The 14,713-nt window shown below is 44.7% G+C and overlaps 1 protein-coding gene across 5 annotated transcripts in view; it reads right to left on the bottom strand.

The window, feature by feature from the left end:
- dusp23b (dual specificity phosphatase 23b) overlaps nt 1-14,713 on the bottom strand; it is a 51,568-nt gene that overhangs the window by 24,434 nt on the left and 12,421 nt on the right. The window lies entirely within an intron of this gene.

The raw sequence follows: 14,713 nt of genomic DNA on the forward strand, positions 1-14,713 counted from the left end.
TGAAGGTTTGCTATTATTGTCTTGGACACGACCATCTTGTAAGAAACTGTCCAGACTTGTACTGTTATAATTTCGGCGAGTCTGGACACATCGCTCGGAACTGCAAGGCGGTGAGCTGTGGGGTGTGTCAAAGGCCTCACCCGCTGTGTGAGGCAGAAGGAAGCTCTATGAGTGATGAGGAGATGGGAGAAGGAGCAGGAGATGTGAGTGGAACGGCCAGAGGAGCGGAGCAGTCGGAGGACACAGCTGGTAAATTGAAGGAGAAAAGAGCACAGGCGGAGGCAGAAAATTGCAGAGCAGTGAACAGGATGCAGATGGTGGAAAACACACCAAGTACAGTGGAAAAGAACAAAGACCGCAGCGGACTGCAAGGGTCGAGTGCAGACGGGATCGGCGGGACAAAGACGCCAGAAGGGAACAATATAGGTGCACCATTGTCCCATAGAGAGAAGGATCAGGGAGCAAGGGTCAGAGGTGGAGATGAGGTCGAAGGGAGGGGGGGGGGGGAGGGGGGGGGGGAGGGGGGGGGGGAGGCAGGAGCGGGGTGCGTGGTAAATGTAAGTACTCCAAAGAAAGACAGGGAGTCGGACATCTCAGTGAGCAGGAGGGGGCAAGACGAGGAGGGTGCAAGAGGCAGGAGCATTAAAGGGGCAGCAGGACGGGATCGGCGAGACAAAGACGCCAGAAGGGAACAATATAGGTGCACCATTGTCCCATAGAGAGAAGGATCAGGGAGCAAGGGTCAGAGGTGGAGATGAGGTCGAAGGGAGCAGCACTGTTGGAGAAACCGCGATAGCAGGAAGACTCTCTATGGGAGATGATGTATCTGACAGGGAGCAGGATTATGTATCTGATGGGGAGCAGGCAGAGGGTTGCAGAAGAGCTCGAGAGTGAGGAATTAGAGGGGGACAGAGACATGGAAGTCGGGGGTGGGGTGGCATCATGGGGAAAGGGAAAGGTTAGTGAGGAGTAGAAGGAGGGAGAAAGGGCAGCTCCTGGGCCCAAACTTAATGCAAGGAATAGGCTGAAACAGCAGGGAAGGTTCAAACAGGGAGGTGAAAAAGAGTCAGAGGCTGCAGGAAAAAGCAATAGCTGGCCGAAAAGTTGGGAAGGAGCATGTGAGGAGGGAAGGGCCAGAGATTAAATGATGGGAAGGTTATCAGGCATACTTCCCTTCTTTGGAGCCATGATTACATTGGTCTTGATTAATGTGAACGGACTGAGGGGCGAGAAGAAATTGCAGCAGTTGTTGCAGGGTTTTAAAAGGTACGGACTTGTTGTGTCTGTAAGAAACCTTTTGGGATGAGGATATCCTAGAAAGAGTTCAGAAGGTTTGGAAGGGAGGGGTGTTTGCAAGTTGTGCAAACAATAACCGTAGAGGGGTGGCTGTTTTGGTGAGTCCGTTGCCTTGGTGGACAAGGACACCGAGGGGAGATTTTTACGGCTAAGGGTAAAAATGGAGGGATTTAATTGCAATCTCTTTAATATCTATGCACCGAACGACCATTGCAAGCGTCACGAGTTTTTTCGGGGGTTATTCACTTAAGTGGCAGAGGTGGAAAATCCTTGTATAGTGGGGGATTTTAATGTATTTTTATCTCGGATAGACATTTCAGCTCAGATGACCTTTAAGGATGATAACTCCAGAGGGATGATTGTAAAAATGATGGCAAATTTAAATTTGAGAGACTTCTGGAGGGACCGGAACCCCATAAAAAGGGAGTTCTCCAGATCAGGTTGGGTGGGTGATGTTTTAAAACAGAGCCGAATAGATTTTGTGTTAATGCGGGAAGGGTTAAGTTCTGAGGTGATGGAGATTTATTATAAAAAAGTATTTTTTAGTGATCACTCGGCTTTGGTTCTTAGAATTAGGAACAGCAGAGTTGAGATCGGTTCAGGGGTGTGGATTTTAAACAATCAATACCTGAAAGAAATTGCTTATAAAAGGGATTATAAATAAAGAATGCTCAGAAGGAACCTTTGTTCTTGAAAGAAAGAAGAGTTTGGTGGGACAATTTCAAATATATGAGGTAAAAGTTTTTTCGGTACGTTATGGGAAAGAGAGGGCGGCAGCTAACCGGCGTCGAGAAGAGAATATAAACAAAAGGTTTACGGATGTCTGTAAAGCAATTGACAGAGGGGATAAGGGAGCGGGGACTAAGTTCCGGGTGCTAAAGGAAGAGTGGGAATTATTGCAAGCTGAAAAATGCAAGGGGGCCATTCTCCGTGCAAGGCTAGAGATGCATTGGAGGGCGAAAGATGCACTAGATATTTTCTAGAGCAAGAGAAGCTGCGACAGAGATTATCATTAATTGAAGAGTTGACGGTTGGGGAGAAGATCATTCATGAAAGTTGGGAGATTTCAGAGGCGGCTAGCAGCTTTTATCAAGAGTTATATACAAAAGACATTTCCAATTTGGCGATGGAGAAGGTTACTACTTTTATTGAAGAAGGTTTAAAGGAGGATGAGAGAAGCATGTGTGACAAAGAAGTAGGATTAGCGGAAATAAAAGTAGCAATAAGTGGAATAAGGGGGGGAAAAGCCCAAAGTCCGGTGGACTAAGTGCAGAATTTTATAAAGAATTTTTTGAGATTTTAAGTCCATTGCTCTTAGACGTTTAAGGAAATTAAAATTGAGGGAAGCCTGGCCCCATCTATGAGGAGAGGTATCATAAGCTTAGCTTATAAAAATAAAGGGCATAGACGGGATCTGAAGAATTGGAGGCCCATCACATTATTAAATGTGGATTATAAGATCTTGGCGAGGGTTATGGCAAATCGTTTGAAGGAGGTGTTACCGCAGATAGTTTTGCCCTCTCAGTCCTATGGAGTCATAGGCCAGGACATCGCAGACTCTGTGGTCTCAATCCGAGATGCGATAGAGCTCATGGAAGAGAGTGGGAGGGAGGCTTATGTATTAAAGATAGATCAAGAGAAAGCCTTTGATAGGGTCTCGCATGAGTTTTTATTGAAGGTTTTGGAAGCATTTGATTTCAAGGAAAATTTTCAGTGGATAAGGATTTTTTATTCAAACATATTTAGCGGTGTTAAATGTAATGGGTTTTTTATCCAAGTATTTTCCGATACAGAGATCAGTAAGACAGGGTTGTCCCCTGTCCCCATTGTTGTACACATTGGTAGCAGAACCATTAGGTTACATGATGCGAAAGAAACAAGGTATAGTTGGGATTGTGGTCCCCAGTTCTGGGCTGGTGTCGGTGATACACCAATATGCGGATGACACAACCTTAACATTGCGAAATGGGGAGTCAGTGAAGAAAGCTATGGATGTAGTGGAGGAATATTGTAGAGCTTCAGGAGCCAGAGTGAATTATAGTAAGTCCCAATGCCTGGTTGCAGGGAGGGGTAGGGGGGAATGGTTGAGGGAATGTCCCTTTAAGGTGGTGGAGGTTTTGGAAGTTCTGGGGGTGCATATGGGGTACAAGAAAGACAGGGAAGAGGAGGATCGATTAAATTAGGAACCGAAGGTTATGAAAATTAAAAAGATTTTGGGAAGATGGGAAAGAAGGTGGTTGAAAGTGCAAGGAAGAGAGACAGTGGTGTCTGCTATCTAAGCTATGGTACTTATTGACGTGAGAAGTCACAACACCAGGTTATAGTCCAACAGCTTTATCGTCAGGTGACGAAGGGGCAGCGCTCCGAAAGCTTGTGATTTCAAATAAAGCTGTTGGACTATAACCTGGTGTTGTGTGACTTCTCACATTTGTCCACCCCAATCCAACACTGGCATCTCCACATCATGGGTACTTATTGACGGTGGAGGATATTCCTGAGTGGGCGGAAAAGTCCATCCGAGGGGCTTGTGTGAGGTTTTTATGGGAAGGGAAGGGTGGCTTACAATACCATCATTGGACAGAGAAATCAGGGAGGACTCAATTTCCCAGATATTGATTTGAAGAAAAAATCCTTTAGAATCAAATGGGTGAAGAGATTTCTTCAGAAGTCAAATACAAGTTTTTGGAAGAGTTGTTTTGAGCATTTTTTAAAACGAAGTAGGATAGGGGGGCAGGGGATATTGTATATGGAATACAATAATATGTTTTTGAAATCAATTAAACTTCTCCCTAGGTTTTATAAGGGGGTTGTAGAGACTTGGGCCCAATTTTTAAAAAGTCTGCAGTTTATGTCCAAGGGGGCTGAGGAATTTTTAGAACAGCCCTTATTTTTGAACAGGTGGGTCAACATCGAAGGAGAGGTTTTATTTAATCAAGCTTTTATAAAAGCTGGGATTATATCTGTGAAAGATGCATTATACGAGGTAATTCCAGGTTGGTTGCTGGAAGCGATAGTGAGGGATATGGTGTGGGAGGAGGATCAGGAGGTAGAGGAAAAAGCAATAGGAATCATGTATGAGAAGATTGTGAGGGCAATGCCACAGGATTGGATGGAAGAAATAAATGCGGAAATCTCCAAAGGAAGTAAAATGCGTCCTGCTTTTCCCAAGCTTTGTACTGGAGAAAGGGGGAAGAGTTGGTCCAATTTGACAACTAATACTCGAGATTTCTATGAGGTATTTAGAGATTCAAGACACCTGCTGGTCAAGAGTTTTGGCAGAGTATATACCCACAGCTGGACTTCAACAGGATTTGGAAGGGAGTGTGGGCGAATTTTAAATGTCCAGAATGGATTGAACCGGATTTTTACCATAACGGTCTTGTGCAAGATTGGACAAGTGGAGGTGGCAACTTGCCCAGTGTGTGGGACACGGGATGAGACTCTGTCCCATTTACTGGTGTCATGTCCTCAGTTAAATGATTAAGTGCTATGTTCGACAATTGTGTGAAGCTTTTTTGCTGGGTGGGGACTGAAGAGCGAGAATGGGAAGCCCGTGTGACTCAATTTTGAGATGGGGATTGCAGGAGAGTCTGCCTGAGTCTAGCGGAGCGGCAATTAATTTAATGTTCAGTTTGGCTAGATTCGTGATTGTGCAAAGAAGGAATGCTCTTTTTTTTTTAAGGGGAGGAGAATCAATCTAAAAGAGTATTTTAAATATAAGCTAAAAGATTATAAGGCTCTGTGGATGTTTTATTCAGAAAGGAATTTAAGGATAGTATTTTGCAACCAATTTTTAAAGTACAATCAATTAATATGTTACAGGAGACAAATTAAACTTCAGGTTTTGATGTTAAAATGTGGTGGCGGAATGGCTGTACAAAGTGGTGGAATTGATTTGTATCATACAATGAAATGATCACGATGTTGTAAATGTTCAATAAAGTATATTAATTAAAAAAAGTTGGTAGCACTCTTGCCTCTGAGTCAGAAGGTTGTGGGTTCAAGTCCCATTCGAGAGACTTCTGAGCACAAAATCTAGGCTGACATTCCAGTGCAGTACCAAGGAAGTGCTGCACTGTCGGAGGTGCCATTTTTTGGAAGAGACGTTAAACCGTTAAGACGAGGCCCTGTCTGCTTTCAGGTGTACATCGAAATAATGCCATGGGATTTTTTTTTTTTTTTTTTTTTAATAAATAAAAAGAGCAGGGGAGTTTTCCCTGGTGTCCTGGCCAATATTTATCTCTCAATCAACATAACAAAAACAGATTATCTGGTCATTATCACATTGCTGTTTCTGGGAGCTTGCTGTGTGCAAATTGGCTGCTGCGTTTACAACAGTGACTACGCTTCAAAAAGTACTTCATTGGCTGTAAAGCGCTTTGGGACATCTAGTGGTCGTGATAGACTTGTATTTATACAGCACCTTTCTTTTAACTGAATTTATAGTAATAACGATGGATTAATGTGAACATGGGTGCCTGTGCACCGGAGTTTCTGGGCGCAATGTGACTGCTCCTGAACGTGTGCAATTGGCAGAAACTCGCCATTCTGACCTGAGGCCATGGCCACTTTTACAGGCGGGGGCTGCTTGTGGCAAAGGGACTTTTGAAATGGCATAGAAGATTGCGGAAACTCCAGCAAAAGAAGTGTTTCCGAGTGCAACTCACCTACGTATAAAATTGAGATCATTTGCACTATTTCATTTAATTCCACCCAGATTCCGCTGTTATCTGGATGTATGTGATGGAATACAAGCGAGAGTGGCAGAATGCGAGCGAGAGTCTGGCAAATAGGAGTATGATAGAATGAGTGTAAATCATGCAGAGCTGTAAAGTTTTAAATTTAACACGCCTCTAGGAACAATTTACTACCTGCAGGAGTGAGACTCCACACCTTTTAATCATGGTTTTCAAGTGTTCATGGTTGAGTGGCACGTCAGGACCATAAATCACCCTATTCACAGGGTCCTCATGCCGGGAAATTGCAGCCCTAACTTTCTGCAGCGAGTTTAATTCATATTCATGGCACAAATTGGGAACGGTAGTATATAGTGGTTATGTTATTGGACTAGTAATCCAGAGGCCTGGACTAATGATCCAGAGATGTGTGAGTTCAAATCCCACCATGTCAGCTGGGGAATTTAAATTCAGTTAACTAAATAAAACTGGAATAAAAAGCGAATATCATTAATGGTGACCATGAAACTATCAGATTGTCATAAAAACCCATCTGGTTCACTAATGTCCTTTAGGGAAGGAAATCTGCCGTCCTTATCTGGTCTGGCCGATATGTGACTCCAGGCCCACAGCAATGTGGTTGACTCTTAACTGCCCTCTGAAATGGCCTAGCAAGCCACTCAGTTGTAATAAACCATCACGAAAAACAATAAGAATAAAAACGAACAGACCACCCGGCATCGACCTCAGTACCAGCTTCGGACACGACAACGGCACATCCGAGAGTGGCTCGGTAGCACCACTACTGACCGAGTCCTGAAGGACATAGCTGCCAGACTGGGTTGCGATAAGGGGTGAGAGAACCAACATGAGGGAAAAACCTACTTGACCTCGTCTCACCAATCTACCTGTTGCAGATGAATCTGTCCATGACAGCATTGGTAACAGTGACAACCGCACAGTCCTTGTGGAGACAAAGACCCACCTTTACACAGAGGTCACCCTCCATTGTGTTGTGTGGCACTACCACCGTGCTAAATGGGACAGATTCAGAACAGATCTAGCAGCTCAAAACTGGGCATCCATGACACTGTGAGCCATCAGCATCGTGGCTGTCATGAAGACGACAAGGGGTCGTCGACAGTGCTATCAAGCGGCACTTACTCACCAATAACCTGCCCATCGATGCCCAGTTTGGGTTCCGCCAAGACCACGTGGCTCCAGACCTCATTACAGCCTTGGTCCAAACATGGACAAAAGAGCTGAATTCCAGAGGCAAGGTGAGAGTGACTGTCCTTGACATCAAGGCAGCATTTGACCGAGTGTGGCATCAAGGAACCCCAGTAAAATTGAAGTCAATGGGAATCAGGAGGAAAACTCTCCACTGGCAGGAGTCATACCTAGCACAAAGGAAGATGGTTGTGGTTGTTGGAAGCCAATCACCTCAACTCCAGGACATCGCTGCAGGAGTTCCTCAGGGCTGTGTCCTAGACCCAAGCATCTTCAGCTGCTTCATCAATGACCTTCCCTCCATCATAAGGTCAGAAGTGGGGATATTCGCTGATGTTTGCACAGTGTTCCATTCCATTCGCAACTCCTCAGATAATGAAGCAGTCCATGCGCGCATGTAGCAAGACCTGGATGACGTTCAGGCTTGGACTGATAAGTGGCAAGTAACATTCGCACCACACAAGTGGCAGGCAACGACTACCTCCAACAAGGAGTGTCTAACCACCACCCCTTGACATTACTATCGGCGAATCCCCCACCATCAATATCTGGGGGGGGGGGTCACCACTGACCAGAAACTTAACTTGACCAGCCACGTAAATACTGTGGCCACATTAGCAGGTCAGAGGCTGGGTATTCTGTGGCGATTGTCTCACCTCCTGACTCCTAAAGCCTTTCCACCATCTACAAGACACAGGTCAGGAGTGTGATGGAATACTCTCCACTTGCCTGGACGAGTGCAGCTCCAACAACACTCAAGAAGCTCGACACCATCCAGGACAAAGCAGCCCGCTTGATTGGCACCCCATCCACCACCGGCACACCATGGCTGCAGTGTGTACCAGCTACAAGATGCACTGCAGCAACTCACCAAGGCTTCTTCAGCAGCACCTCCCAAACCCACAACCTCTACCACCTAGAAGGGCAAGGGCAGCAGGCGCATGGCAACGCCACAACCTCCAAGTTCCCCATCAAGTTACAAACCATCCTGACGTAAATATATCGCCATTCCTTCATCATCGCTGGGTCAGAATCCTAGAATACTCTCCCTAACCGCACTGCGAGAGTACCTTCACCACACAAACTGCAGCGGTGGCTCACCACCACCTTCTCAAGGGCAATTAGGGATGGGCAATAAATGCTGGCATTGCCAGCAACGCCCACATCCCAGGAACAAATTTTTAAAAATCTTCCAGCAATTTGTGCTGATTCAGGACTCACTGCGTCTCTCGTACTCACCACAAATTGCTGGGTTTTTAACCACACTAATACCTACATGCACCATGAACTTATTATTTTTCCAGCAAATTCTCAGCCATTATCATAATTTCCTAATTTGCAGCAGCGTGGATCTTAACTTCTGTCACACCAATTAATATAAATTAAAGCCATTGGGATTAAATGGACAATGGCAGCGTGGATACAAAATTGGCTAAGGGACAGAAAGCAGAGAGTAGTGGTGAACGGTTGTTGTTCAGACTGGAGAGAAGTGTTCCCTAGGGGTCGGTATTAGAACCACTGCTCTTTTAGATGTAGATTAATGATCTGGACTTGGGCATAATTTCAAAGCGTGCAGATGACACTCAAGTGAGAATGATCTGCACAGAGTGGTCTTAAACAGAATGTTAAAGTTGGGCATTTAAGAGAGTGGGAATTTGGAGCAGAGGGGGAAGGAGGTGGAGCTTTTTGCCTCCAATATTTGTAGTGATTTGTGTTACAGGTAAATATTTAATTTAATCTACCTGTAAGTTAAACTATATCTAGTAATGAGTTAAAAACTGAACTGTAAACTAGTTTAATTAATTAAATAAAATAAGGTTATATAGGGATGGCAGTGCAGGTGGTGTGCCACAACTGCAGCATGTGGGAGTTTGTGGAGTGAATCACGATCCTGGACAACCACGTTTGCAGTAAGTTTCTGCATCTCGAGAAGCTTCAGGAGGGGGATGTGAGAGAGATATACCTGGACACTTTTGATCCAGGAGTGTAGGGGGTTTCTCTTGCTTGCTCTGGTCTCCTGCCAGGCTTCTTGCAATAATTACCCGTGAGTGGTTCGACCCACTCGCCCCTACGGTCCTAGACCTTGGACTTAGGTGCAGGGAGCTGTAGTGCTGAAAAACTCAATAGACCAGGTCGAATAGCACGAAATGGATGCCTTTATTGAACAGTTTGCAGCATAAAATACATGTCATATGCACAGATTAAAGCAATTACAAGCATGCACACATCTATAAACTTAACTCTATAGAAATGGGGAACACACGGCACATCGTAAAAGGGGTAACACATTACAATTACCCTTAACCCCCTCCCCTAGACCTAACTAAGTTTCGATTTGAGGGACTCGGGATCATGCTCACCACTTTACGAATTGCGAAAAAGGCTTTGCAGCCTTTCGACACAGCTTTCCGTCGTCACGTGGGTTTGGAAGCTTCTGGCGCAGCTTGTTTTCCTCTTGGTTCTCCTGCGATGAGCGCTCGCCGATTTGATGTTGACGAACTGGAGTACCGGGCCCTGGGTCGTCGATGATCTCCCGATGACTCTTTATACAGTCATAATTGTCCTTCTGATTGGAGTACCTGGGCCCTGAGAGTCTTCTTCTCCGGCCTGGGTCGTCAATGATCTCCCGACAAAAGTACCCGGGCCTCCCTCGTCGTCTTCCCGTCGTGGCCGGGCCTTGCCTGGCCGAGCTGGCTTCCAAGCCAAAATCTTCTCGTCGTCCTCTCGTCGTGGCCGGGCCTTGCCTGGCCGAACACCGAACACGGTCCGAACCGAAGTGCTGCTTGGTTCCGATGGAGTCTGTCCCAAAGCGTACCGATGGAGAACTCACTGATGGACTTTACTCAATCCACAGTTATACCTTTTTGGAACATGCTTAACTCCCGCCAAATCATAGTCCTGTCTTTGTAATCATCTTGGCGGGCAGAACTCTCTGCAGGGGTGTTTTGTCTTCATAACGGGAGTCGGTGATAGCTTAACTGGCCTTCCTGGGCCGATAATGTCTTTGCTTTGTTACCGTAACTTGGTTTGTATATTGATTGGTCTGGAGATTGCCCTGGATGGCTGTTAAACGGCTTCTCTTTGTACAGTGTAATGGGCTAAAGCTTTCGTTCAATTGTCCGCCCATTTCTTGATGGGTCTCATCCTGCCACCCAAATCTGTCCTGTACTTATAATCTAATCAATATGTATGCTCAGTTCCATGAGTTTCGGCTTCCCGAAACTGGTTTCCGCGGGCTTTTAATGTCCTCAATCCACAAGCCTGTCTGGCTTGCAGTAACAGAAATTCAAATGGTCCCAGAAGCTGGTCACGAGGTCTGGCGGCCATTTTGTGTGCCCTTTTATCAAAGGTTTCTCTGTATAAGCTTCTTTTGGTCAATAAAGCTGTTTTATTAACCCTATTTTCCTACGTGATTATTTAATGAAAATTTCGCAAATCTTACAGGAGGTAGGTTAGGTAGTTGTACAGGTCTAGTTAGTGGTCAGGGACAGGAGGGTGTGACTGCAACACAGGCAGGTAAGGGGACCCCAGGTGCAGTGCTGGAAGAGCCTTGGCCTTTGCCCTTATTCAACAGTTACGAGGTTCTTGCTGCCTGTGTGGATGAGGGCAAAGTCTGCAGGGTGAATGAACAAGCTGACCACAGCACCGTGGTACAGAAGGCTATTCAAGTTGGGCCGGGGGGGGGGGGAAAGGAGGGAGTGAAAAGGAATGTTGTAGTGGTAGGGGATAGTGTAGTCAAGGGGATAGATACTGTTCTCTGCAGCCGCAATTGGGAGTTCCGAAGACTGCCTTGCCAGCACCAGGATTAAGGATATCTCCTCGCAGCGGGTAAACTGTTTGGAGTGGGAGGGGAAGGATCCAGTTGTTGTGGTCCACATAGGAACCAACGACATAGCAGAACCTCATTCCTTGTTCTACCTAAGAGTGTTTGAGGAGCTAGGATCCAAATTAAAATACAGAACCTCAGGAAGTAATAATCTGAGCCACATGCAAATTGGCATAGGGACAAGCAGATCAGAGTGTTAAATGCATGGCTCAAAGACTGGTGTGGGAGGCTGGGGTGTCAATTCATGGGGCACTGGCACCGGTACTGGGGAAAGAGGGAGCTGTTCCATTGGGACGGGCTCCACTTAAACTGGGGTGGGACCAGTGTCCCGGCGAATCGAATCGAGTTTTTTTTGAGGATGTAACTAGCATGGTAGATAAAGGAGAACCAGTGGATGTAGTATATTTGGATTTCCAAAAGGCATTCGATAAGGTGCCACATGCAAGTTTGTTATGCAAGATAAGGGCTCCTGTTGTTGGGGGCAATGTTCCCTGTAATTATTTTTTTGGTGCATGGGCCCTTTAACTGGCTGCACGGCTCATTTAGTTTTTCACACATGCATGGTTATTTCCATTGAAAAGCAAATGAGCAGCATGTGCAAGACCTCCAGACTGCTGCGCAGCCGCATGGGAACATTGGTTGGGGGTAATATATTAGCATGGATAGAGATTGATTAACAGGCGGGAGAGTACAGAGAAACAGGTCATTTTCCAGTTGGCAGACTATAACTAGTGGGGTGCCACAAGGATTAGTGCTTGGGCCTCAGCTATTTACAATCTATATTAATGACTTAGATGAAGGGACCGAGTGTAATGTATCCAAGTTTGCTGACGGTACAAAGCTTGTTGGAAACGTAAGCTATAAGGAGGACACAAAGAGCTTGCAAAGGGATTATAGACAGGTTAAGTGAGTGGGCAATAAGGTGGCAGATGGACTATAATATGGGGAAATGTGAGGTTATTGACTTTGGCAGGAAGAATAGAAAAACAATGTTTTAAATGGGGAGATACTATTAAATGTTGGTGTACAGAGAGATTTAGATGTCCTTGTACAGGGAGTTAGCATGTAGATACAGCAAGCAATTAGGAAGGCAAATGGCATGTTGGCTTTTATTGCAAGGGGGTTGGAGTACAAGAGTAAGGAAGTCTTGTTACAATTGTACGGGGTCTTGGGTGAGACCACACCTGGAGTACTGTGAGCAGTTTTGATCTCCTTATCTGAGGAAGGATATACTTGCCTTAGAGGCGGTGCAATGAAGATTCACTAGATTGATTCCTGGGATGAGAGAGCTGTCCTATGAGGGGAGATTGAGTAGTTTGGACCTATACCTTCTGGAGTTTAGAAGAATGCAAGGTGGTCTCATTGAAACATAAGATTCTGAGGGAGATTGACAAGGTAGATGCTGAGAGGTTGTTTCCCCTGACAGGAGAGTCTAGAACTAGGGGGCACAGACTCAAGATAAGGGGTAGGCCATTTAAGACTGAAATGAGGAGGAATTTCTTCACCCAGAGGGTTGTGAATCTTTGGGGAACTCTCTACCTAAAAAGGGCTGTGGATGCTGAATCATTGAGTATATTCAAGGCTGTGATAGATAGATTTTTGGACTCTCGGGAAATCAAGGGATATCGGGATCAGGTGGGATAGTGGAATTGAGGTCAAAGATCAACCATAATCTTACTGAATGATGCAGCAGGCTCGAGGGGCTGTATGGCCTACTCCTGCTCCTAATTCTTATGTTCTATTGCAACTCAAATACAGTAAACAATGAGGATGATAGTAAAAGACTTCAGGAGGATATTGACAAACTGGTAAAATGGGCGCACACATTACAATTGAAATTTAACACATAGAAGTGTGAAGTGATACATTTTGGTAGGAAGAATGAGAGGCGGCAATATAAACTAAATGGTACAATTTTAAAAAGGGGGTGCATAAACAGAGGGACCTGGGGGTGTATGTACACAAATCGTTGAAGGTGACAGGATAAGTTGAGAAGGCTGTTAAAAAGGCATTCAGGATCCTTAGCTTTATTAATAGAGGAATAGAGTACAAAAGTAAGGAAGTTATGCTAAACCTTTATAAAACACTGGTTAGGCCCTAGCCAGAGTAGTGTGTTCAATTCTGGGAACCACAATTTAGGAAGGATGTCAAGGCCTTAGAAAGGGTGCAGAAGAGATTTACCAGAATGGTACCAGGGATGAGGGACTTTAGTTATGTGGCAAGACTGGAGAAGCTGGGGTTGTTCTCCTTAGAGCAGAAAAGGCTAATTGGAGATTTAATAGAGGTGTATATATCCAATTCCCTTTTGAAAGTTACTATTGAATAATAGAGTAAATAAGGAGAAACTGTTTCCAGGGGCAGAAGGGTCGGTAACCAGAGGACACAAATTTAAGTTGATTGGCAAAAGAACCAGAGGCGAGATGAGGAGAAAAAAAATTTACACAGCAAGTTATGATGATCTGGAATGCACTGCCTGAAAGGGCAGTAGAAGCACATTCAATAGTATTATTGAAGATACTGCAGCCTGTACAGCATGTCTCCATTTGAAGGCAGTCATACAGAAGTCTTCATCTCTGACCATCTTAACTCAGACGATAGGATGAAGGAAAGCAACAAAAAAAAGGGAAAAAGTTGCAACTCCATGATTGCAGTAGCCTTTCTATGGCCTCGTGAATTCTTAGAGTCACAACCATTATAGACGGGATAGAAATGTCAAGTTATTTGAGGGAGACCAATACAGCTGGTAGAGATATGTTCTTTCCATTAGTCAAGGCTAAATTTAAATCCAAGTCCCAGAGTTAAAAATACTGTGTACTAGCCGATCCCTCAGGGTACTGTATTTAAAAGGTTCTGTTTGAATCAACAGAATGGGTGTAAGTTTATTCAACAAATATGAGTGAATGGAATATAGTTTTGGTACCCAATTTGAACTCAATTGCCTGCAATGGGAAAATTTCACCAATTTTTCATCAGGCAATTATTTCCTGACAATGGATTCTTTACCTTGGAGGGTGGTGTATGCAAAAGAATAGTCCCACCAAAATCTCTAATTTGCAAATTGATCCAAATCTGATATTGATAGTAGATGTAGAGAACATGTCAACTATACTATCCCATCTTCCAGATTTAGTGGGAAGTTGATGGCTGATGACAACAGTGAAAAAGTAAAATCAAGAAAAAAAAATACACCAAATTTATAAACCCATGGTCATGAGTTTGAGATTAGGGTTATAAGAACTTGACGCATTAGCTGCAATGGTATTGGAAAATCTTACACAAGGGAGAAGACCGATGGTACATATAATTAGCTGAGCTGAACAAAGTAACATGTACAGTAAGTTATGAAGAGGCTCCTTGCTTTTCCCCCCAACCAAAGTAAACATGAACCCATAAAGCAGCTTCGTGCAGTTACAGAAATTAAACTTTGCATTATTCCTCTCCCATTTCAGCTTCTTCTGACCATGCCATGCTTCCAGTCAAGCAAGATGGTTAGAGATGATAACTTTTCCATGAGTGCCTTCAACCGTAGTAGGAACTGATTTCTAGATAGTTGAAGCATACCCAAATTGCACTGCACTTGTCCAGGCCAAGCTGTACCCAAATTAACATAGCCCAATCTTACCTGATTCCAGGGAGCACCTTGCGCTGGCAAATGGAAGTGGGATGAGGCGTGAAGTTGCAGGCC

Source organism: Somniosus microcephalus, chromosome 9 (genome assembly GCF_052327205.1).
Source record: "Somniosus microcephalus isolate GS21.2 chromosome 9, FLI_Smic_1.0, whole genome shotgun sequence".
Classification (NCBI taxonomy): Eukaryota; Metazoa; Chordata; class Chondrichthyes; order Squaliformes; family Somniosidae; genus Somniosus; species Somniosus microcephalus.